At 40.5% G+C, this 26379-nt stretch overlaps 1 long non-coding RNA gene across 1 annotated transcript in view; it reads right to left on the bottom strand.

Moving 5' to 3' along the window:
• LOC144612790 (uncharacterized) overlaps positions 1–26379 on the bottom strand; it is a 117621-nt gene that overhangs the window by 45428 nt on the left and 45814 nt on the right. Inside the window, exon 2 of the long non-coding RNA XR_014135251.1 lies at positions 13210–13276. This is a non-coding gene — a long non-coding RNA (uncharacterized LOC144612790). The remainder of the gene's footprint in view (positions 1–13209; positions 13277–26379) is intronic.

The following is a 26379-nucleotide window of genomic DNA, read 5'->3' as shown; positions in this document are numbered from 1 at the left end:
AAAAAAAAAATAACTTCTACAAATCAATAAGAAAAATTTAGATGGAAAAGTGACTGAAGACTTAGGCACCTCAGAGAAGAGAAAATATGAATGTCCCATAAGCATGTGAATAGATGCTCAGTCTCATTAGTAATGAGGGGAATGTAAATTAAAACCACACCACTCCTACCGGCTAGCAAAAATGATGACATTTGGTAACATCTAATGTTGGAGGGATTATAGAGCAACCGAAATTCTCAAGTACTGTGAAATTCTCAAGTACTGTTAGGGGAATATGAATTGGTACAACATATTGAACTTTGATATTATTTAGTAGTGTTGAAATTTTGTATACCTTATGATCCAACAATTCCACTTCTATATATGCTCTAGAGAACTTCTTGCATCTGTGTATAACAATATTTATAGCTTCCTGTGGATAATAGCAAAAAAAAAAAAAAGGGACATAACCCAAATGTGCATCAATAGAAGAATGAATAACTTCTTGGGGTGCCTGGATGGATCAGTTGGTTGAGCATCTCAGGTGGATCAGTTGGTTGATTTTGGCTCAGGTCATGATCTCATGGTTTGTGAGTTTGAGTCCCCTCACCGGTCTCTCTGCTGTCAGCATGGAGCCTGCTTTGGATCCTCTGTCTCTCTCTCTCTCTCTCTCTCTCTCTGCCCCTCCCCCACTCGTGCTCTGTGTGTGTGTCTCTCTCTCAAAAGTAAACAATAAAAAATAATAAAAGTTTAATAAAAAAGAATGAATAATTTCTTATGTGTTAGATACACATAATGAAATTTTATGCAGAAGTAAAAATAAACTGTAGCAACATGCATCAACACGGATGAACCTCTAAAGTATCAAATTTAATATATACCTATATAAATAAAATTTGCATAAAGAATCCATTAACACAAACTTCAAAATATGTAAAGTTAATCAATATATTATTTAAAAATATAAACATGCTTATACTATCACAAAAGAAGGACAAATAAGAACATGAAAATATGCTCAATATTATTAGCCATCAGAGAAATGTAAATCAAAACCACAAGATACCACTTCACACCCTTAAGATGGCTATAATAAAAAAGATAGATAATACCAAATATTGGTAAGGATGTGGAGAAATTGAAACCCTCTGGTTTCTGGTGGGAACGTGAAATGGGTCAGTCACCTTGGAAAACAGCCTGGCAGCTCCTCACAAGGTTAAATACGGCATTACCACATAACCCAGAAATTCCACTTCGAGTTATTGAAACACTCCAAAGAGAATTGAAAACAAGTCCACATAAAACATACATATGCAAGTGTTCACAGCAGCATTATTCATAATAGTCAAAAAATGGAAACAACTTAAATGCCCTTCAACAGACGAATGGATAAAATGTGGTCTATCAATACAAGGAAATCTTATTAGCAATAAAAAGGAATGAAGTACTAATGCAGACTACAATGTGGATGAACCTTGAAAACATTACGCTAAGTGAAAGAAGCCAGTCATAAAGGCCATGTGGTGTATGACTCCATTTATGTGAAATGCCCCAAATAAGCAAATCTAAATAGACATAAAGTGGATCAATAGTTGCCTAGGGAGGGGACAGGGCAAGTTAGGGAATGGAAAAGTAAGGGGGAAAGAGCCTAGGATTTCTCTTTGGATGACAAAAATGTTCTAAAGTTTATTGTGGTGATGGTTGCACAATTCTGAATGTACTAAAAACCATCCAATTACACACATTAAATAAATTCATTGCATGGTATGTCAATTATATCTCAGAAAAGCTGTTATAAAAGATAAAATAAAATAAGGGCAAGCCTCATTATGAAAAAGGTAAATATAGGGGTGCCTTGGTGGCTCAGTCAGTTAAGATCTGGCTCTTGGTTTCAGCTCAGGTCATGATCTCATAGTTTGTAAGTGTGAGCCCCATGTCAGCCTCCGCTCTGGCAGTGCAGAGCCTACTTGGGATTCTCTCTCTCTCCCTCTTTCTTTCCCTCCCCTCCTCGTGCACTCTCTCTCGCCCTCAAAGATAAATGAATAAACTTAAAAAAGAAAAAGAAAAAGGTAAATATGTGAAGTGATAAGTGTGTTAATTAACTTGATGGAGGGAATCCTTTCACATTTCATATATGTATCAAATCATGTTTTAAATATCTTTTAAAAGATAAATATCTTGCAACTTTGTCAATAATTCTTCAGTAGAGCTGAAAAAATAAGGGCAAGAGAATGTAAACACAAAATTCAGAATAATGGTTAACTTTGGGGGGGAGAGAAGGGATTGGAAACAAGGAAGGACCCACAGAACATTTTATAGCAAGACGCTTTTTACTAAACTAGACGGTGGCACATGTATGTATGCTGTGTTGTAATTCTTGATATCATATATATTTAACATATTTTCATGGCCAATAAGTATACGAAAAAGTTGAAACTCTTCAACATTAATAAAACAACAATCACACTTTTGTCGTTAAATCTATGAAACTGCTAAGGGTTGGCATTTGCATGGTGAAAAGCATGTTCTTATATGCTGCTTGGGGGTTGTGGTTATACATTGGAGGAGCCTTTCTGGGGGACAATTTGATAATCTGCATCATGAGTCTTAACATATGCATACTCTTTCTCTCAGTATTTCCATTTCTAGGTGTATATATTTATATCCCTCTCCCCTTGAATCCTTGGTAGACCCTAGGACTTGCTTTGACTAACAAGCAAGGAAAAAAAAAAAAAAGAGTGAGGCATTGGGACATCCAAGCCTGAGTCTTAAAAGGCTTATCTGGTAGTTTCCACTTTGTCCATCTTGTGAGCCAGCCACCATACTACAAAGAAGCTCAGGTTTCACTATGGATTGAAAAAAAGAAAGACACATGGAGAACCATGGAGGAGGTGAGACTGTCTTTGACGATGCAGCCCAAGAGCTCAATGCAGCCACATAAGTGACTTTGGCTATATCACAAGGAATTTCCCCAGCTGAACCCAATAAACCCACAGAATAGTGAGAAATCATGTTGTTATTTTAAGCCACTAAGTTTGGGATGGTCTGTAATGCACAAACAGAACTGAAACAATATCCTAAAGAAATAATGAGAGACATCAACAAATATTAATGTACAAGTCTGTTTGCATAAGTAAAATAATAGAATTAATCGAAATATCTGTGTTGAACTTCTGCTGTTTCTTTCTTTTCTCTACTCAGCATCCATTTCTCCTTTTATTTCATAACAGAATCCAGAATTCCTTTTATGTAAACCTCCCTCCTCATTTTCAGTCAATGTGGTTCCAATGAGGTCTCCCTATGCACCAGGAGTGGAAATATGACTCAGATCCAGTGGCAGATCCCCCCTGGAATTAGTTCAGGGATGGGCCATGACTCATACAATATGGTCACAATCAGAGTGAGTCTCAGATTTGTACAGGAGCTAGGGAATAAGTTCTTTCTTTTTTTTTTTTTTGAGACTACTGATAGTCTGAATGATTGAAGACAAGAGTTCCTAAGAAGCTGGGAATTAAGTGAACACTGTCGTCAGTAGAGCTGAAGGATGAAGAGAACCAGGTCTTGATGATGTTTTTGAGTTCCTAGATCAAGCTATTCCCTGGACTTTCTGGGTATGTGTGCCAACAAGAGTCCTTTTTTGGCTTACTCCAGTTAAATTAAGTTTTCTGTTTCTTGAAACCAAGATTCCTAATCAATAAAAGGCCTGTCTTAGGGAAAGTTTGTTTGCAAAGAAGCAGACATCCATTCAAATTAATTTCAAAAAAGAGAGGAAGCAAAGGAAGGAGAAGATCTTATGGGCTTCATGAGTACTGGACAGTTACCAGTTACCAAGCCACAAACCTCTCCATTTCACATAGTCTCTATTTTAAATGTATCTATAGCATTTCTTTCTGTTTTATAGCCAGCTTCTTCTGTCCTCTCTATACAGACTTCATTGTAATAACCTCAACCTCCAGAGTTTATATTACCCTTAAACCCATATCCATAAATATAAGAGACATAGTTTTAGTAGCTAATGTCAAATTCCCAAAGGAAAAATCTGATGGACTCAGCCTTAGCTGAGTAGTCTACCTGTGGTCTGATCAGCCATATCTAAAGGTAATGATCATGTAATCTCTAAGTGTTGCTTTTTCTAGAGCTGTTAGCTGCATAAGTTCCTTAAAGAAAGATATGGGAAAAGTTTAAATTATATGCATATATAAAATACCACTAGGTGAAGGAAGAATGTGTACCCAAAGAGTAATACTCTATGGAATAGTATGCAGCCACAAAAACCATGTGTCAAAAAGTGCTTACTATCCTTCAACAAATGGTGCTGGGACAACTAGATTTCCACATGTGAAAGAATGAAGTTGGAGCCTTACCTCACACCATACACAAAAATTAACTCAAAATGGATAAAAGAGCTAAATATAAGCACTAAAACTATAAGACTCTTAGAAGAAAACATAGGTATAAATCTCAGTGATCTTGGATTTGACAAGGCTTTCTTAGATATGACACCAAGAACACAAGCAACAAAAGAAAAAATAAATTAACTGGACTTCATAAAAATGAAAACTTTTTGCCTGTCAAATGACACCATCAAAAAAGTGAATAGACAATCTACAAAATTGGAGAAAATATTTGCAAATTATATATCCAACAAGGATTTATATCCAGGATATATAAAGAAGTTCTCTAAACCAACAACAAAAGAAAAACAAACCAATTTAAAAATGGGGAAAGGACTTGAATAGACTTTTCTTTAAAGAAGATATACAAATTGCCAACAAATACATGAAAAGATGCTCAATGTCATTAGTCATTAAGGAAATGTATATCAAAATCATAATGAAATATCATTTCATCTCCCTAAAACTCTTAGAATAAAAGATAGGTGTAAAATTTCATAACCTTGCATTAGACAGTGGTTTCTTAGATATGACACCAAAAGTAAAAGGAAAAATAGAGTACACCATCAAGAAAATGAAGAGAAAATCCACAAAATAGGAAACAATATTCCACCTACATACAGAATACATAAAAAACTCTTACAACTCAACAATAAAGAGAAAATAACCCTTGGGGCACCTGGGTGGCTCAGTCAGTTGAACATCCAACTCTTGATTTCAGCTCAGGTCATGATCCCAGAGCCATGGGATCAAGCCCTACGTCGGGCTCCATGCTGAGCAGGGAGCCTGTTTAAGATTCTCTCTCTCTCTTGCTCTCTCTCTCCCCTCTGCCCCTCTCCCTGACTCAGGCACGTTCTACCTCTAAAATTAAAAAAAAAAAAATTTTTTTTAAGAGAAAATAACCATGGGGTGCTTGGATGGCTCAGTTGATTAAGTGTAAGTTCAACTCTTGACTTCGGCTTGGGTCATGATCTCATGAGTTCATGAGTTTGAGCCCCACATTGGGCTCTGTGCTGACAGTGTGGAGCCTGCTTGGGATTCTGTCTCCCTCTCTCTCTGCCCCTCTCCCACTTCCTCTCTATCTCTCTCTCAAAATAAATAAAAATAAACTTATAAAAAGAGAGAGAAAATAATCCAATTATTAAAATAGGCAAAGGATTTGGATGGACATGTCTCCAAAGAAAACATGGATGTCTTCTTCTGTAAAATGTGGATAAAGCCATTTTACTAAAATGGCTAAAATTAAAAAACAAACAATAAAGTGTGTTGACAAGGATATGGAAAAACTGTGACCCTTACACATTGCTGATGGGAATGTAAAATGGTATAGCCACTGTGGAAGATGTTTCAGCAGTTCCTCAAAAAGTTAAACACTGAGTTACCATATGACACAGCAATTCCACTCCTAGGTATATACCCAAGAGAGCTGAAAACATGTCTACACAAAAACCTATTCATGAATATTCATAGCAGTGTTATTCATAATAGTCAAAAATAGAATGAATCCAAATGTCCATCAATTGATGAACAGATTTTTAAAAATGTGGTACATCCATAAAATTGAATATTCATCAGCAACAAAAAAGAGTGAAGCTCTGATACATGCTATCACATGGATGAATATTGAAAACATTATCATAAGTGAAAGTAGCCAGACACAAGAGACCACATGTTGTATGATTCCGTTTGTAGGAAATACCCAGAATAGGCAATCTATAAAAACAGAAAGTAAATTAGAGTTTTCTAGATGCTGTGGAAGAGGGGAGACTGGCTAGTGATTGCAAATGGCTATGGAGTTCCTTTTTGGGGTGATGAAAATGTGCTGATAGTGGCAATAAACTAGATAGTGGTAATGTTTGCACAACTCTGAATATACAAAAAAAATCCCTACTGAATTGTGTATTTAAAAGGATGCATTTCTGATACATGGGTTATAGCTCAATAAAGCTGTCACTTTTTAAACATCCATATTGATTTTTTCATCTTTCTTAACTATAAAAGTAATATATGCTTATGTAAAATATCATACTTTCAAAAGTTCATAACACAAAAAAAAGAATCCAATAAGTTCCCACAAGGAAGTCAGAGTAATTTGGTGGGGGATGGCATATGCCACTAGGGTTATTTCTCTAAATATTAATTTTTTACCAAAACTGCACATTTTACATACGGTTACATACTGTAAAATTTATATTTTGCAATTTATTCTTCCTCTTAGCATATATCAAAATCACATTCTTAAGTCAGTAAATAAAATTCTACCTCCTTTGTAATTTCTTTTTAGTATTACACTGTATGAATGTAACCATTTATTTGGCCATTTCTCTAAAGGTGTACTTTGGAATTGTTTCCAGTTTTCCTTCATTACAAACAATGTTTCAGAAGGCATCCTTCATAAGTAATTTTTTATAAAAATTTCCCTGTGGATAAAAGTCACATGTCACTATGTCCTTACAGGTACGTAGTGGATAGTGGGTATCTGCTGTTTGATCTGCCCACTACGTTCCCTCCTCTTCCTATAACAGATCCCATTTTTCTTTGGGGGAATTGCCTCTCCCTATTCCATATGGTTCTGGTGGGGCTGCACATCAGAGCACCCTGCTACTTGGGTCATGGTAATTGGTCAAACAGGACCTATTGACCTAAGCAGAGCTATCAGATTCCTTCCATGGGATTTTACATATGGATGGTGGAAAAGAGAGGACCTTTCTCTGCCTGGGCGTAGTTCCCTGAGACATAGGAACATGGAGCTCTCTCAAGCCCAAGTACCTCTTTCCTAGTACCTGCAGGGAGCCCACTCAGAGGCAGAAAAATAAGTGAGAATAGCACTGCACAAGAGAAAGAGATTCAAAATGGGCTAATGACATAATTCTACTTATTGGATGCAGCCCTGCCTGAAGTAATATCCACCCCTGGACTTCCCAGTTATATAAAAAAATTCTCTATTTTCAAGTAATGGAAAGCCTTACTGGTTTAGTACTTTATTCAGCATCTTTTTACAACTGATGTCAGAGCCAGATTTCTGACTGGAGGGCTGGATGTTCCAGTTTTCCAGTTGATGCTAAAAGAGAAATGCCCCTGATGCTCACATATATGTAGTCAGCACAATCCACACAGCCCCTGAACACATAGCACTGTTTAGCTAGCCTGGTTTCTAGCAACCAAGTTCCCTTTCCCCTTCCTGACACACCTTTGTGACATCTCCTTTAAGACTACTTTTTTTTTTTTCATTTTTAAAATTTATTTATTTATTTATTTATTTATTTATTTATTTAGAGAGCGAGCACAAGTGTGGGAAGGGGCAGAGAGAGAGGGAGAGATAGAATCCCAAGCAGGCTTCATGCTGTTAGAACAGAGCTTGACCCAGGCTCAAGTTTACAACCTGTGTGATCATGGCCAAAGCTGAAATCAAGAGTTAGACGCTTAATCGACTGAGCCACCAGGTGCCCCTACTTTTTTTTTTTTTTTTAAGTAGGCTCCACGCCTAGCATGGGGCCCAATGTGGGGCTTGAACTCATGACCCATGAGCTGAAATCAAGACTCAGGGACTTGGGTGCCTGGGTGGCTCAGTTGGTTGAGCATCCAACTTTGGCTCAGGTCATGATCACACAGTTCGTGGGATCGAGCCCCATGTTGGGCTCTGTGCTGAGAGCTCAGAGCCTGGAGCCTGCTTCAGATTCTGTCCCCCTCTCTCTCTGCCCCTCCCCTGCTCACACTCTGTCTCTCTTTCTCTCTCTCTCAAAAATAAATAAACATTATAAAAAAAAAAAAAAGACTCAGGCACTCAACTGACTGAGCTACCTTTAAAGTGTGCATTTGGGAGAAAGAAAAGGAGAAGACATGGAAATACATGAAATGTAATTTACCCCAAGACTTGAGACTGTATGTGAGGGGTGGCCTAGCTTATAAATTCAGAACATTCACTTGCAGACTAAAAATAGCAAGAGATTTTACTTTACTGTTAACATTCTAGTTTGCTTACACCTGATTACTTTCGTAAAAATAATAGTACCTATTTTAATCATCTCTGGATGTCATGACAAAATACCATGGACCAGATGGCTTAAACAATAGAAAATTATTTCTCACATTTCTCTAGGCTAGAAAACTGAGACCAGGGGGCCAGTGTGGCCAAGTTCTGGCAAGGAATCTTCCTGGTTTGCAACAAGGTACTTTCTCACTGTGTCCTTACCTGGCCTTTCTTCTGTGTGCTTGTGGAGACACATGGGGTGGAGGGTCTCCTTCTCATAAGGCCACCAATTTCATCATGAAGGCCCCAGCCTCATAATCTAATCCAACCCTAATTACTTCCCAAAGGCTCCATCTCCAAATACCATCACATTGGGGGTTAGGGCCTCATCACATGAATTTGGGGAGGAGTGGACACAAATATTTTATCCATAACAGTGTTGGAATATTATTAAAGGATTTTTTATATTTTTAATTCATGACATTCATAACAGCCATGTAATAGGGGAGGCTACATTTATATCACATTACACAATCCAGAAGACCTCAAGGGACTTTCCCAGAGTGACACAGTCAGTGTTCCCCTCACCTCTGGACTAATTTCATTGTCTTATGAGCCTAGAGGCTTCTAATAATTTTTTCAGCCACATGCAATGTCACCTTAGGTATGGCAATGCTAACACCACAAGGTGTTTATGCTACTTTTATTTGCAGTACACAAGCTTTTTCCCTCTGTCTCAGGTTCAATACCAGGTTATATTGAAGTCAGTTAATAAACAGGTAAGTATTGTAATAAATATGACTACATAAGGTGCACAGCTTTACAAGACAATGGCAGATTGAAATGTAAAAACTAATATTATTCTCATTCTGTGACATTGACTATACTGCAATCTCTATCCATCCAAAGGTTCACCCAGAGTCTGAGTCACCCTTGACCCAAGACTCTTTTCCTCACTCACTACATCAATTCATTACCAAGAGTCTTCTTGCAAAACAGGAGTGGGATCCACCCATCTTTTCATTTCCATCATCACCAGTTCTTGTGATGAGATCCTACCTGGTTTCTCTGTGTCTTCCCCGTTGCCAGGCTTGCCAAATAACACTGAACACCCAGTTAAACTTGGGCAACTGATAAGCACTGATTTCAGATAAACAACGAACACTTTTTAGTATTAAGTATATCCCATACAATATTTGGGGCATGCCTACCTATTGTTAATTTGAATTTCAAATTTAATTGGGAATCTTGTAATTTTACTTGCTAACGCTTGCAGCCCTGCCTCTTGTCTGTCTCCAGTCCTCACAGTCAGCAGAGTAAGCTTCTGAAAATGCCAAACTGATCATGTTACTTTGATCCCATGCTTAAATTGTTCAATATTGTGTCATTACTCTTGGGGGGTGGGGGAATCCCAACTTCTTAAAAGTAAGCCCTGAAGATCTATTCTTGAAGGTAAATGGTTTAGGTTCTGGAACCAAACTGCTTGGGAGCTTATTTTAAATATCCCACTCGGAGGAGCCTTTCCAACATCCAGATCCTAACTGAATAACTCCTAGAATCCCTCATTGTGTCCTTTACTTGCCTATCATAGCCCTTGTGGAGGAGGCCATGGATCGCTTACTCTGCACTCCTCCTGTTTCCAAGTAAAAGGACTTTCTACTAGACTAACATGTGTCACCACTTATCCCACCCCCAGTGGAGGAGCAACAACTCCTCTGACTGGTGGGTTTGAGAGAAGGAACTGGGCACGCCTGGCCCTATTCCTCACACCAGAAGAGGATGCTTCTCTAAACTCCTCTATGCTTGCAAGGTAGGCTTGATGGGTCAGGCTCAGCCCTGCTGCTTGAGGTTTTGAAGCAGAAGGGCGATATGTCCAATTTAGGAGGGAAACATTAACACGCTGAGCTGGCTATACCTCAGCCATGTTCATTTGAACAGCAATGAAGATGATATTTTTATCTCCATCTCCTTTACTTCTGTGTCTCTTAGTTTCTAAACCAAGGAGGGATGTGAATGTGGGGGGGGGGGGGGCGGGGGGGTCAGTGACTTAATTACTAGCCTCCTGGACCCTCAGTAGCATTCACTAGAATTTGTATTTACATGTTTATTTTTTTAAGTTTATTTATTTTAGGGGGGAGGGGCAGAAAGAGAGGGAGAAAGAGAGAATCCCAAATAGGGCTTCAACCCACAAACCATGAGATCATGACCTGAGCCAAAATCAAGAGTCGGACACCTAACTGACGGAGCCACCCAGGTGTCCCTGTTTAGCTGGTTTTTAATGTGTGGAGACTATGCCTATTTTTGTTCACTATTGTGTCCCCAAAGCCTACTACAGTGCTAGGCACATATTTCTATCTCCTCAATATCAGGATGATTGAATAAATAAATGAGACCTTGATGCCTACCAGCATTGCCACCCACATCACTCTGAGAATAGTTAAGCCCAGACTTGGGATGGTAATTGAGCGTGAACTCTGATCACTTGCTGATAGGTGTTTGGAGCTCTGGGGCCATGCCCAAGCTCATCATGAAACTGCACACATGCCAGAGTGGGAAATGTAGGACAGCTTGCATAGATTTGCCCACCTTGGCTTTGAAGCATCAGGACCACGTTGTCCCCACCAGATGTACTTGCTTTGAGCAATGTCAGTCTGGGTGGGATTTGAGTTGCTCTTCTCTTATGGACACAGATTTGGATATTTAGTCACCTCCTGCTGGTCTCTTCCTACAGCTGAGTGAGTCCTGCAGGTGATGCCCTAGTCCAGTTATTCCGGGCTTCCTCCACTTTCCCACTGGGTCCAGTGGAGGCCCAGTAGATGTTACCTACATGAATTATGAGAGATAGTTTCACAGCCCATAAACCTCGCTGCAGTGGGAGGAAACGGTGCAAACTGGCTTCAGTTGAGGCAAATTGCAAGCAACATCTTTCGTGCGACAGTCAATTTAACTGTAACTCAAAGACTTTCTTCCAACACTTGGAGTTCTGCCTAAGGGAAGTCTCCTTGATGTAACCTAGACCCTGAAGTTGGTAATTTTCTGCCTAACAAATATTTATTGAATGCCTTCTACTTGGGAGTGGCATCATATGCACATTTAACAGAAGTTAACACAACTATGGAGTAACAACAATAGTAATAGCTAAACCTTCTGCACCACTTATAATGGGCCAGACACACAGGCTTTACCAGTATTAACTCATTTAATTTTCACAACCTCCCCAAGGTTGGCGCCATTATTATCACCATTTTACAGATAGGAAACAGCCACACAGAAGTTAAATAATTTGTCCAGAGTCTGACACTAAGTAGTCAGTGATGGAACAGACCTTCAAACCTAGGCAGCCTGTCTCCAGTGGACAGGCTCTGAACCATACCTCCACACCATCTGCTTCCTAGCATGTAGATGACTATTTAAATAGTGAGTTCATTTCTACCTACCAGTTTATTTAATGAGCTTAGGGAGAGGGGTTCCCTGTGCCTCTTAGGATAAGTGTATCTTGCTGTATTGAGGGTGATGCTGTTATTTAAAGATCCTACTGTTGAAGCATTAACATAAACTAGCTAGTTCACCTGCTGAAATAGTGATCCGTTCCAATGTTAGGGTAAAAATGACAGTGTAGTCTTTTAAAGAGATGGCATGTTGGCCTCCAACATAGCAAAATTCTAAGGAAGTGTTCAAGGGCAATTTTAACTGTATGAAATTTATACCTTAAATCCTGGCTTTAGAACTGAATTTCCATTTAAGATGTGCTGAGCACTGGGCATATAAACCCAGTCATTATCTCTGCTTTCACTTACACTCTTAGTGAGCCCCTTCTTCCTTGCTGACAGAACCCCGGTTTTTGTTCAGGGCAGCAATGTATCCAGTCACTGCTGATGAATCATTATGGGTCTCTGATAATAATGGCAATTCCTTTCCCCACTTTCCCAGCTTCCCTCTGCAGTAAGGTTGTATGACTTAGTTCTGGCCAGTGAGATATAAAACTATAAAGCTAAACATGTTGGAGGACTTCTGGAAAAGCCATGACCTTCCTAATAAAGGGAGACAGATATAGCTTGAGCCATACCTTCCCTTTCTTTCTGCACCGAATACAGATATGACAGCTGGAGTAATGGCAACCATGAGGGAAAATCATACAGACAAAAAGAAAATAATTGAGACACCATCCTTTATATCACTGGGTAGTGAACCAGCATCAGCAACTGTCCAGCACCAAACATAGAACTCTTTACATTTCTTTTACTTGTAGCCAGAAATGTTCCTTTACTGATACACCTGCTCTGATGGAGTTCACCATTCAGTTGGGCACACAGACATTAATTAAACCTAGCATATGGATATATCTGTATATCTGTTCCCTCCCTTCCTTCAGGCCTTGGCTTAGGAGAAATGGCACAAACTCAGTCTTTTGGGATGATCTTTTTCCTACCTTTCCATATTTCTCCTCAGCCACCAGCTGCTGACCTGGGCAATCCTTAGCTCATTCTGAAGGTAGAAGGTCTTGATGACCCTCATACTATATTCTTCCAAACCTATTATCTTTGCCAGGCCCTTCTAGGCAGGGCCTAAACTTTTCAATCTCAAAATTTAAGAGAAGATTCCTTTTTCTGAGCGGTCTACTCTCTCCCTGAGACAGAAAGTAGTTTCAAATGTTATCTCGCCACCCAATCACACAAAGAATATATAATTACTAACTGAATGAATGCCAAGTCAATGATTCAGTGAGAAAATATAACAAGGGAATCTGACCTGGTTTTGATGAGGGGCTCAGAGAAGGCTGTTAACATTACTTTTGAAATACATCTCGAGTCAGATCACTCCTCCTTACCCTCCACCACCTCAGTCCCACCCAGCACCTTCTCTCACCTGTATGTATCCTACAGACTCCCAGCTCCTACTCTTGTCCCTTTGCTGCACAGAAGCCAGAGGGAGCCTGTAAAGACAAAAGTAAAATCACGTTACTTGTGTGCAGAAGTTCCCTTTATCACTTGGGGGGTGGGGGGTGGGAAATCCAGAGTCCTTACCATGGCCTGTAAGGCCCTCCATGGTCTGCCTTCCCTTCCCTATTCTCTCAAAGACCTCATCTCCCTCACTCTCCTCCTTGCTGCTCACCGGGCAGCAGCCACACTGGCCTCCTTGCTGTTCCTTGAACAGGCCAAGAGCATTCCCACTTGCAGGGTCTTTACACCTACTATGTGCTCCCTCAATCCTTACAGTCTCTGCTCAAATATCCCTCAGCAGAGAAACCTTCCCTGTCCACCCGTCTAAAGTAACAGTCCCATCCCCACCTTGGCTTCTTCCTTCTTACTGTGCTTTATTTTTCTTCTTAGCACATCTAGCCTCCTGACAGATTGCATATTTTCACATTTATTTTATGTCTCCCTGCCTAGAATATCCATTCATGAGAGAAGGTCATTTATTCAGAAGCACAAGTGAAGGAGTAAGAACAAGGAGACAAAGGAGAAAAACCAAAAACCAAAAAACAAACAAAAAAGGTAGGTTATGAGTAGGCATCCAGGCTCAGTCTTGATGCGGACTCTCTGAGGAAGTGTGCTGAACATTCCTCAGAAATGTCCCACCAAGAAATGGGGAAGCTGAGCTATTTATATACCACCCCCTGGTCCTCATTGATTGGAAGCTGTTCCTGGGGGGATCCAGCCACCAGCACTTCCAGTTTGCACTGCACCTAAATGAAGGGTGCCCCACAGTACCTCAGAGAACCTTCAGACCGAGAGAGGTTCCACACTGAGGCAGGAAGCTTGTGTGATGCAGGGAACCATCGGCTTACCACAGCTGCAGGTGAGCTCAGAGGTACGCCAAGGGATGTGGGCAAGACATCAGCAGGGTCTGCTATTATCTCCTTTATCCATTTCTTTTCTTTTCTTTATCTGATTTGTGGGAATTCTCTGTATATTTTATGTATCACTTCCTTGTATGTTATTACCGCTCTGTCACCTCCAGTCTATCACCCATCTGTTGACTTTGTTTATGGTACCAGAAATCTTTAATTTTGGTGTCATTAACTTCATCAGTTATTTCCTGTATGGTTTTTACTTTTTGACATCTTAAGAAATTCTTCTCCATTCCAATTTCATAAAAAATACATTTTCTTCTAATAGATAAATGGCTTTGTCTTTCTTTTGTAAAGTTTATTTATTTATTTTGAAAGAGAGAGAGTGTGCACAAGCATGAGCAGGGGGAGGGGCAGAGAAAGGAGGAGAGAGCGAATCCCAAGCAGGCTCCATGCTGTCAGCACAGAGTCCAATGCAGGGCTCAATCCCGCAAACCATGAGATCATGACCTGAGTTGAAATCAAGAGTCAGATACTTAACCAACTGAGCCACACAGGTGCCCTGCTCTAAGTCTTTCATATTTGGCTTTTAACCTACCTAAAATTCATTTCTGTGTGTAGACAAGGTAGAGATTTAATCCTAGTTTTCTCCATATAGTAAGTCAGTTTTCTAAAGACTACAGATGAATAATCCATCTTTTCCTTACCAAGTTATGATGGTGCTATATACACCAAGCTTGAATGTGTACATATGGGTTGGTTTCTACATTCTATCCATTTGGCACCCATTCAGCTTTTCAACCAATTCTTTATTTTGGCAATTACATTAAAATTTTTTTAAATGTTCATTTATTTTTGAGAGAGAGATAGAGTGTGAGTGGGAGAGGGGCAGAGAGAAAGGGAGAAACCGAGTGAGTCACCCAGGCGCCTCAGCAACTATATTTTTTAACATTAATTTATTTTTGAGTGGGAGAGAGAGACAAAGTGTGAGCGGGGGAGGGGCAGAGAGACAGGGAGACACAGAATCCAAAGCAGGGATGGAACATGGGGCTTGAACCCATGAACTGTGTGATCATGACCTGAACCAAAGTTGGCTAGCAATCACATTTTTTAAAGCCAGTACCCTTGGTTGAAACCACCAATTCTTGTTTCATATTTGGAATGTCTTACTTAGGATTAAGATTCTTGTTCATATCCTATCGATAAGTCTTTTTCTGATTTAGGTTGTTCTGTTTGTGGTTATTCTCTCACAGTAATTGTTTTTCTTAAATTGTTCCATGATTTTTGGCTGTGGGCTTATCTTCAGTCCGTTGAGACTATTAACCACCTCTGCTTCTGGGATCTACCTGGAAGCTATAGCAACGTCCAAGCTTAAAAACACCCAGTTTTCCAGTGGGTGCCTCTCAGGGTACTGCCCTTTCCCTTCATCCCAACTACCGATATTCTCATGGGACAGCCAGCCAATTTGGTTCATAGTGGTAGTCACCATCTCAATCAAACTGTCTCTCAATCTGGTATCTCTGACTGCCCCAAGCCTCACTCCCACCCAAGACTTATTTTTCCCCAAACAAAACATTCGAAAATCCTTCAGTCATTCCTTATGTCATGGCTTTGAAACTCCTGATCACTCTCCAATGGGCATATTTTAATTATCACTGTCCATCTTAAGATGTGTGTCCAGACCAGAATGTAATGTTTTGGGTGTTCATATAACATTTGGCCAGGTGAATATCAAGGTTGTAAAAATTCTTTTTTTTTTTCTTTATTTAAATCTGGAAGTTTTCAGTGAAATAGTTTAATTGTTAAGCTTCTGAGAGGGAATCCTAAGATGTGAGAAAATCATCCTAGCAAAGGAGAGTGAGATTGTTCTAATCACAGAATGGACTTGAAGGAATGAACTGATAGAAACAGAATGATTAAAAGAACAATATGAAGCAGTCTTCTTAGGCATGTGTATCATTATCAGACATGCCTGGGACAGAGAAATCACAAGGAGACTAAGGAAAAGACACAATGAAATGCAAAAACAAAAACAAAAACAAATAGTGTGGGTATATGAATGGGGAAAAGGAAGATTCTGGATTTGGGGAAAATCAAGAAAGAATTAGATTCAGAAATGAGAAGTCCTGGGGGAAAAAAAAAAGGAAAATTCATAAAATTTCCCCATTCATTTCTGAGGGAAGTTTTGAAAACCAAAAAAGAATGGATTATCTTTTTAAGTGAATGAAATTTATGATCTAAGTTATTTGCATAATGCTGCCCAGTGTTTGCTCTCCAAAAATTACTCCTAAAAACTATATAATAGGGACATTTGCATGAAAAATTATTTAGAGGAACGTCTGCAACTAAATCAGGGAGTGCGTTTTTGGCAGATAAAACCAACTGGTTTTGAAATTTAAGAATATCTTCATTCTCAAGTATCGGAGAAGATAAAAAATGAAAAATTTAAGTTCAAAATGGAAAGAATTTTACAGTTAGCTAATTCATACTAATCCCTTTTGTGGATCCAAGTGTCAAAGGTATAGATAGTGGCTTATATGTGTTTGTGGAATGAATGAAGGAAAGAATGAATAAATGAGTAAAAAACACGATGAAAGAAAGAAGGGGAAGAGGAAAGAAGGAAGGAAGAAGGAAAGAGTATTGATAATACTATCAGAATTCAGGGCATCAGTGCCCTTCGAATTCTTTCAGGAGTTTCCCTGCTAAATTGGGGCAGTAGAGATGACTTACAAATGAAACACTTGCAGACTCTTACTTTACCCTTCTTTTATTCTCTAATTTCTGGAGCTCATGAAAAAATTTGGTCATATATTTGCAAACATATATGCAAATATATGAAATTGATAGTGCTGATGACATCAGATACCATCCCTTCCTCTACTCCTCTTTTTATCAGAATTCCTTGAGAAACCTATTTGATGTGTTCTCCTCTCCTCCATTCACAACTGTACCTTCTCCAGGTCCTCTTCTCCTCTTCTCCCACTCTAGCCAAGCACTCCCCCTGATCACCCCACCAAGCCACCAGTGGCCAAGTTTCAACCCTCATCTCTTTGATCTGTCAGCAGCAGTGACATCCAGTTGATCAGCCCCTTCTAAAAATACTCTCTTCTTCTGCCTCTCAGAAGTCCACACTTACTGGGGTTCTTCCTCACCTAGCTACTCCTCCTGAGACTCCTTTGCTGATTCTTCCTTATTTCCTTCATCTCTGGAAGTGCCCCTGGACTTAGTCCTTAGACTTCTTTTTGTATCAATATTTGTTTCTACCTATATGTTGACTCCCAAATTTTCATCTAACTGTCCTTAGAGAGTGTTAAAAATGAAAAAGATGGGGCACCTGGGTGGCTCAGTCAGTTAAGTGTCTGATTTCGGCTCAGGTCATGATCTCATGGTTCGTGAGTTCAAACCCCGTGTCCAGCTCTGTGCTGACAGCTCAGGGCCTGAAGCCTGCTCTAGATTCTGTCCCCTTCTCTCTCTGCCCCTCCCTCTCCCACCTCATGCTCTTTCTCTCTCTCAAAAATAAACATTTTAAAAAAATGAAAAAGTTGCACATGCTGTAGTAGATAGAATAGTGCCCCCCCCCCCCAAGATGTCCATGTCCTAATCCTTGGAACCTACAAATATATTACTGCTGTGGACAATTGTATCTCCCCAAACACACACAAAAAATCCTAATTCCCAATATGGCTGCATTTGGAGATAAGGCCTAAAATAAGGTAATTAATGTTAAATAAAGTCATGATGGGGACTCCTGATCTGATAGGACTAGGTACTCACCTTTATAAGAGGAGACATCAGAGAGCTCTCTCTCTTAGCCATGTGAGGACACAACAAGAAGGCAGCTATCTGCATGATGGGATGAGAACTCTTACAGGAACCAAATTGACCAGCCCCTCACTCTTGGACTTCCCAACCTCTAGAACTTTGAAAAAATAAATTTCTATTGTTAAAGTCACCCAGTCGCTGGTGTTTTGTTATAGCAGCCCAACCAGATTGATACAACTACCTTACATGGTGAAAGGGACTTTACAGATGTAATGAAGAATCTTGAGATGGGTAAATGGTCCTAGATTATACAAATGGGTGCAATGGAATCACAAAGTACCTTCTCTGGGGAAGCAGGAGGGTCGGAGTCAGAAAGATGGGACGGTAGAAGCAGAGATCTGAGAGAGATCTGTAGATGCTATAGTGCTGGCTTTCAAGATGGAGGAAGGGGTCATGAGTGAAGGAATGCAGGTGGCCTCTTGAAGCTGCGAAAGACAAGGAAATGGATTATCTCCTAAAGCATCCAGAAGGAACACAGCTCCGCCAACATCTTGATTTTAGCCCACGGAAGACCCATTTCAAACTTTTCATTTCCAGAATTGTAAGATAATACATTCGTGTTATTTTAAGCCACTGAGCTTATGGCAATTTGTTATAGCAACAACAGGAAAAACTAATAATATGCCAGAATTTTTTGAAGTGAAGTATACTGATTGCTGAAACTTTCTTCAATACGCATCAAAAATATAAGATGGTTTGGGGTGCCTGGGTGGTTCAGTTGGTTAAGCATCCAACTCTTGATCTCAGCTCAGGTCATGATCTCACGGTTTGTTAAGTTTGAGCCCCATGTTGGGCTCTGCACTGGGTTCATGAGTTCAAGCCCCACGTCAGGCTCTGCACTGATAGAACAGAGCCTGCTTGGGATTCTGTCTCTCCCTCTCTCTGCCCCTTCCCTGCTTGCACTGTCTCTTATTTTCTCAAAATAAATAAAGTTAAAAAAAAGATACACACACACACACACACACACACACAACATATATATGTGTTGTGTGTGTGTGTGTGTGTGTGTGTGTGTATAAAAGGTTTACGGGACCGATAGAGGGGTAGATAGGTACTTAGATGTATGATGAAGCACACATAGCAAAGTGCTAATGGTAGAATCTAAGTGATGGGTACATGGGTGCTAACTTAAAATTCTTTCAACTCTTCTGCATGTCTGAAATTCAAAATATTTAAAATGTTGGGGAAAAGCAAAAAATTAGGTAAATATTGTAATTTTTCCAAAATTTGTTATTTGGCTTCCAGAAAAGAAAAACATGTGTCTTCTTGCCTCTTCCCTCACAAAGGCTTGGAATTTCTCTGAAAGTTTTGTTTCAACCTATTACATTGCCTCGTCCCCCTGGTGACTAAGCGCATGTATTTTAGAAAGGGCTGGAACACAGCAAAGGTCATTAGACCCTGTGGAGACTGAAGACTTAACCTTGACATCAACAGCAACATGCAGTAATCAACTGGGTTAACTAGCCTAAGGAAAAAGAGCATGTAACCACAGGGGATGCTAATACGTGGGCTTGCAACTGAAATGGCTCAGTAGCTTCTCAAGCCTGAACTGTGAGGTGCTCTGATAATTGCTAACTATCCTTACTTCAAGGGGAAAAAGCTAGGAAAAAATCTATGTTACTTTCCGGAACCGTGCCCCACTCTTGTCTTTATAAGAAAATTGTTGTTTTCCTAGGAAATACTATTGGGCAGTGAAAACAACAGACAGTATCTACAGGCCTTTCTGTCCATTAGGAAGTGAGATTAAGAGAAAATCTTTGGATGTGACCATTTGCGTCCAAAGTTTGACATTTGTATATCTCAGAAGCCATAGCATGGAGGATGTGGGGAGAGTTGGTTTCTTTGGGATGTTTTCTGATAGATATGGGAGAGAGGGGGTATTATTTTAATATACTAGCTACTCCGAGGCGCCTGGGTGGCTCAGTCGGTTAAGTGTCACACTTTGGCTTAGGTCACGATCTCATGGTTTGTGGGTTTGAGCCCTGTGTTGCACTCTGCACTGTCAGCTTGGGATTCTCTCTTCCCCTCTCTCTCCCTGCCCCTCCCCTGCTCATGCTCTCTCTCTCAAAACTAAACATTCAAATATATATGTGTGTGTGTGTGTGTGTGTGTATGTATATACCTATATACTAACTGCTGTTTTCCATACCCAGTAGTGACTTTCTTCTCACCCTACACCTTCCCCTATCCTCACTGCATGGTGAGGGCAGGCTGAGGCCTGTGGGTTTCTGCCTCAGATGGTGACTGCAAAGAATCTGAAGTCTGATTCTATGCCTTTTGAGGTTCTAAGCAGGCCTTTGAAACTCATGACAAAATAACAAGGTTTTCCTTTACAAAAGCTGTGCTTTTTGAGAGAGGGCACAGTTTTGAGTTACAAAATCTTGGTTAGAGCATCAAAAACAAAGCTCTGAAGCAATCAGGGTATATAATGTACACCAACACCATCTTGCCAGGAGTTGAGACAAAGGCCAGACCTCTTTCTTTGGGTGAGATTAATTTTTCCCTACACACTAAACCTTTCTGTACCTCAGTTTTCTCATTATGAAATGGAATTTAAAATGCTGACCTTAAAAAAAATAATAATAAAAATAATAAAAAAATTAAAAAAATAAAATGCTGGCCTTGGGGCACCTGGGTGGCTCAGTCGGTTAAGGATCCGACTTCAGCTCAGGTCATGATCTCGCAGTCCATGAGTTCAAGCCCGGCGTCGGGCTCTGTGCTGACAGCTCAGAGCCTGGAGCTTGTTTCAGATTCTGTGTCTCCCTCTCTCTCTGACCCTACCCCGTTCATGCTCTGTCTCTCTCTGTCTCAAAAATAAATAAATGTTAAAAAAAAATTAAAATGCTGGCCTTGCTGCCTTGTCAGGGTTAAGGGATATAACATAGGCGATGTTCCTAGCACAGTGTCTGACATATACTGGCACTCCCCTTCTTTTCCTTCTTCATTCTCTTGCCTGATCAAGTCATTCCTGAGAGAAAGAAAAGCAGAGTCTGTCTTGGGTATGTGGACTTTAAAAATAAAATTGTCAGCTATCTTACCAGCAAAAAAAAAAAAAAAAAAAGAAAGAAAGAAAGAAAGAAGAAAAGAAAAAGTAAAGAAAAGAAAAGAAAAGAAAAGAAAAGAAAAGAAAAGAAAAGAAAAAAGAAAAGGTTTATTCAGGAATAACAGACGAATTGTAATTCGGGACAAATGATCTACAGCAAAACCATTGGCAGGTGGAGAACAAAGCAAAGGAACAGGCTTTTTTAGAGAAGGGGGGGGGGGTGGGGGCGTTGGGAGGGGCTGTTACAAACAAAAAGTCCATACAGACAAAAAGTAAACTGGGAGTTCCACGTACAGTGGCTTCTTTGGCTGGTTGGGACAGTTTCTGGTTGGCTGGGCTGTTGTTGGGCAAGGAGGAAATCTTTCTTCCTCCCCAGACCGGCTGGTAAAGTAGTTGCTAAAGTAGTATGGACTTGCAAAGTACTTCTTTTCCCTGGTGGGTGTGCAAGTGACAAGGAGTGGCAGGGCATCAGAGCTCCCCCTTCTGGCCTCCATTGGGAGATGACTGTCTTTGGTTTGAAACCTAGCTCTCCAACCTAGTGCACCTGTGACTGAGCAAGTGCCTTAAGCTTTCTCTTTTTTTATTCACCTGTATAATGGAGATCATTGCACACCTGCCCCCTGACGGAGTGAGAAAATACATAGGAAGTGCTTTATATATTTATTCCTCCAACAAATCTCTTAATAAATGAATGTTGTTCCAATCTGTTTTGCTCCCCCTTACTTTGTTCTCACCCCCTTCCCTTGCAGGCACTGCCAGCCAGGGCCCACTACTGCCACAGTTCTATCCCCCCCACCTTCTGTCCAGACTCCCTCCCTTCTCCTTCTGGCTCCCAGTATGCCCCAAGGAAAGGAGGGGGCTGGAACAAGAGCCAGGGTGAAAAGGAGGGCAGCCTGATTTCAAACTCAACCATTTCAATTTGCCGCTTGTCTTCTGCAGAGAGCGGAGGGCTTTCCCTTTAGATCCCACAGAGCGTGATTTTCACCTCCCCTGCGCCCCATCTGATCCAGTCATCACACTTGCCCCGTTGTCGATGTCGGCTGCCACTGAGCAGCTCGAGGACCTCCCAGGCCCTTTGTTTACTCCTATTCCCAGCCTGCTCACTTTACGCAGGAGCTGACAGGAATGAAGAGTTCCCCTCTCCTTTGTCCATAATGGTCCAGCCAGAGACTGAAGATTTTGGCCTGGTTTTGTTCCGATGATCCATAATGCACTCTTTCTGCTAAAATATTGTATAGTGACAAAGCCCATCTCTGGAAAGTCAAAGCAAAGATTTTAATAGGCAAAGGATAACCCACTCCCTGTGTTACAGGCCTAAATTTGGCAAGCACAAGCTGAGGGACCTCAGACAGCTTGACCCGTGTGGGCTTGAGTTAGACCTGCAGGAAATGTTCTCAGGTTTCCCCAGAGCATACATTCCAGGAGTCTAGAGGTAGGCATGGATTTCTGTAATCTTCAGACCCAGGCTCCCATGAGTGATTTGGGGCCAAGTCAGGACTGCAACCTAATACCAAAGATGTTCATTCCAGAGCCTCTTGAGTCTATGCAGCCAGTGGCTCTGGGAGAAACCAGTTATAATCAGTCAGTCAGGAGTTTCTAATAGCAAGAATATTAAGAATATTTAGTAACATATGCCAGCCACTGAGGTAAGATTTATACCCATTAACCCTTTAATGAGCCATAAGAGCCCTAGAAAGTACCATTACAGAGGAGGAAACAGAGATCCTTATTCCATATGGATGCATGTACAACTTTTCCTCAGCCCCAGCTAGGTAGGGGGCTTGCTTTTTAAATCCATCTGGTAGCATCCAGCTACATTTTGTACCATATATAAATGCTTGGGAATTACTGATTTATTATATTAGCACTCTGCTATTTTAATATAGGAAGGGATGGTGTGTGCATGTGTGTGTGTGTGTGTGTGTGTGTGTGTGTGTGTGTGTGTGTATTAGAAGTATACTGTCCCTGTTCTTAATTATCCACACCTAAGAAATGACCAATTGGCTAACCTACGTGCCTATAAACCAAGTATCTGATATAGACTGATAATGCCTTATGCCAAAATAGACAAATTGAGTAATCTGAAATTCTAATATCTATGAACTATAGACATGCTTATTTTATAGTTTGTTCCCTAAAATTACACACATTTTTTATTACAATAATTATAATAATAGCTAACATTTCTGAGCACTTTCAGACCCTCAGCCCAACACATACATGCTACTTCATTCCCTCCCACAGCCACCCACAGGGCAGAGACTACCAGGGCTCTCAACTGTAGAGGAGGAAGGAAGGCCCAGAGAGATTAGACAGCTTGCTGAGGTCACACAGCTAGGAAATAACAGACCAAGGTTAGACTCCAGGGTTTGCCTCTAGAAACCATGCCATTAACCACAAGGCATGCTGGGGGAAAGTGGCTGACATACAAAAAAAGATTTAAAAATAAAGAGTATTAAGGGCAGACAGAGTAAAAGGAGGAAGTCCGTGAACTAACAGGGTCTGGTCTTTCCAGGAGAAATCCTTCCTTGGTTCCCCTGCAGAATGAAAGCCTCAAGCCACAGGGAAGCAAAAGCGTGAAAAGGGCCAGGGAGACTTATTCAGAAACTTTGCGGGGTTGGGGGTGGGCAGCTTTGTGTTTCACCTCAACACTTTTCCTTTCTTCAAATTCAGTTCATCTTTCCTGAACCCATATCATTCTGTTCCAACAATGCCCTTTCTCCCTGTTTCAAAAACCATCATCTGGCCTGTGGATGATTTTTATTGACACCCTCTTCTCTTTGAGACTCCTGACTAACAGGAATGCATATTAGGAATTTATAAACTTTCCTTCAAAGACACCACAGGAACAGTATACAATTTTTCACACACTGCTTTGTGCCCTTCCAAGAAAAAACTAAGTTTACAATGGAATATAGTGAGTTAAAGGTCTTAAGTGATAGCAATTGATTTTCTGTGAAGTCTTTTCTTAGAATGCCTCTTAGAGACCAGCAGGGGTCTCGTCCCCTCCTCCCCCCAACTTCCCAGGGGTTCTCAGAATCATTCTTCCCTCTTATCTTGCAAGTCTGAGCTGGGGTAGAGGTGTCAAGCCACACAGGAGAGCTGTGGGGGTGCAACCCCAACCTTCATTGTCTATTCAGGGACACAGTGAGCTGCTCTCTAGGAGTTGCCTGAAACCAGCTCTTCTGTCACATACCAGGAGCATTTAGTCAGACAATGTGGACATCGGACACCGTTACCACTTTAAATCTGGTCATTGTGGGGGAAACGACCAATCGAAAATCTTGAAATATGGCTTCAGTGTTAGGACAGGTTTCAGAACCTCCTGCTACAGTGGGGAAGCCTCCCAGAGGATACAGTCCATGTCACTAATGATTTCTGGATCCTCTTCTTCACAGTGGAAGAAACAATGCGGAGGGGCAGCTGGGTGTCTCAGACAGTTAAGCGTCCAACTTTGGCTCAGGTCATTATCTCATGGTTTGTGAGTTTGAGCCCTGTGCTGGGCTTTCTCCTGTCAGCACAGAGCCCAATTTGGATCCTCTGTCCCACCTTCTCTCTGTCCCTCACCCTCTTACACTTTATCTCTCTCAAAAATAAAGATTAAAAAGGAAAAAACAAAAAACAGAAACTACTTTCTTCCTAAGAAAAGCCATTTGTTTTTAAAAGTTTTAAGCCTAAGGGATGTACTTTACAGAAGCGTTGTCAAATAGAAATATAATGCAGATCGCATTTGTAATTTTAACTTTTCTAGTAGTCATGTTAAAAAAAGGTAAAAAGAAACAGGTGAATAACAGGTGCCTAGTTTAAATAATGTATTTCATTTAACCCAATGTAGCCAAAACATAATTTCAACATGTAATCAATATTTTACTTTTTTAATTTTTTTATGTGATTTTTGAGAGAAAGAGCGTGAGTGGGAAAAGGGCAGAAAGAGAAGGAGACACAAAATCCAAAGCAGGCTCCAGACCCTGAGCTGTTAGCACACAGCCTGATGCGAGGAGCGAACCCACAAACCATGAGATCATGACCTGAGCTGAAGTCAGATGTTTAATCAACTGAGCCACCCTGGTGTCCTTGTAATCACTATTTTAAAGTTTACTAATGAGCTATTCTTCATTCTTTTTTTTTCACATCAAATCTCTGAACTCAGATGTGTATTTTATAAGTACAGCACAAATCAATTTGGACTAGTCACATTTGAAGTGCTCTGAGGAACATGTGACTCACGGCTATTGTTCTCAACAAGGCAGGAATAGATGTTGCTTAATGTCAGTATATGTATACAGTGCTTTGTGCAGACCTTGACAGTAAAATTCAGGATTCACATAAAAACAGCACATAACTATTATTATTTCCACTTACTCTCACGCAAATTGCAAACACCTTGGAGGAAAGGATTCCACTCATAGCCAGACATGCAGTATTTCCATGTTTATGAATGATTTTGATAATTTAGTGGATAATTAGATTTACCTTTTATATGGTTTCTTTAAATACTCTGTCAAATTTTATATTACTCTAGTTCCAAACATTTTATTTTTGGAGGGATCTCCATATTCTTATATACAACCATCTGTCCAACCTCACTACTTAAGCCATCTCCAACCCAACATGTCCAAAACTGATATTTTTTTTTTTTTTTTTTTTTTTTTTTTTTGTAGAGAGAGAGCAGAGGAGAGGGGCAGAGGGAATGAGAGAGACAATTTTAAGCAGGCTCTATACTCAGCACAGAGCCTGATGTGGGGCTCAAATTCACAAACCGTGAGATCATGACCTGAGCCAAAATCAAGAGTTGGATGCTCAGCCAACTGAGCCGCCCAGGTGCCCCCAAGACTGAATGTTTTATTCATCTCCTCCGCCCCACCAAGAAAGAAAAAACTTGCTCTACAGTCTTCTGCATCTCAGTTGATGGCAATTCCATCCTTGAAGTTGCTCAGTCCAAAAATTTTAATCATCTTGATTCCTGTATTTCTCCTACACCACACATCCAATCTGTCAACACATCTTGTCAGCTCTATTCAGAATCTGCCACTTCTCACCAGCATTCCTTTTACCACCCTGGTCCAAGTTACCACTATCTCAACTCAGGATCCAGAAGACTCTAAAACCCAAGTCAGACCAGTCTGTCTTGCTCAAAAAACCATCTGATGACTCCCTATTTCACACTGAGTAAAAACCAAAGAGCTAACAGTGCCTTATAAAACTGGATATGACCTGCCCCATCTCCCCCATTTCCTCTCAGGCATCATCTCCTTCACTCTCCTCACTCACTCTGCTCTAGGCACACTGGCCTTTGCAGTTCCTTGGTCTTGATTGAGCCTGGCATGTCCTTGTTTAAGGACCCATGCCTTTGAGAACTCTTCCTCCAGGTAGCCACACT

This window comes from Panthera onca, chromosome C2, assembly GCF_046562875.1.
Source record: "Panthera onca isolate mPanOnc1 chromosome C2, mPanOnc1 haplotype 2, whole genome shotgun sequence".
Lineage (NCBI taxonomy): Eukaryota > Metazoa > Chordata > Mammalia > Carnivora > Felidae > Panthera > Panthera onca.
Note: the sequence above shows the minus strand (reverse complement) of the source record. Positions and strands in the feature narration are given on the sequence as shown.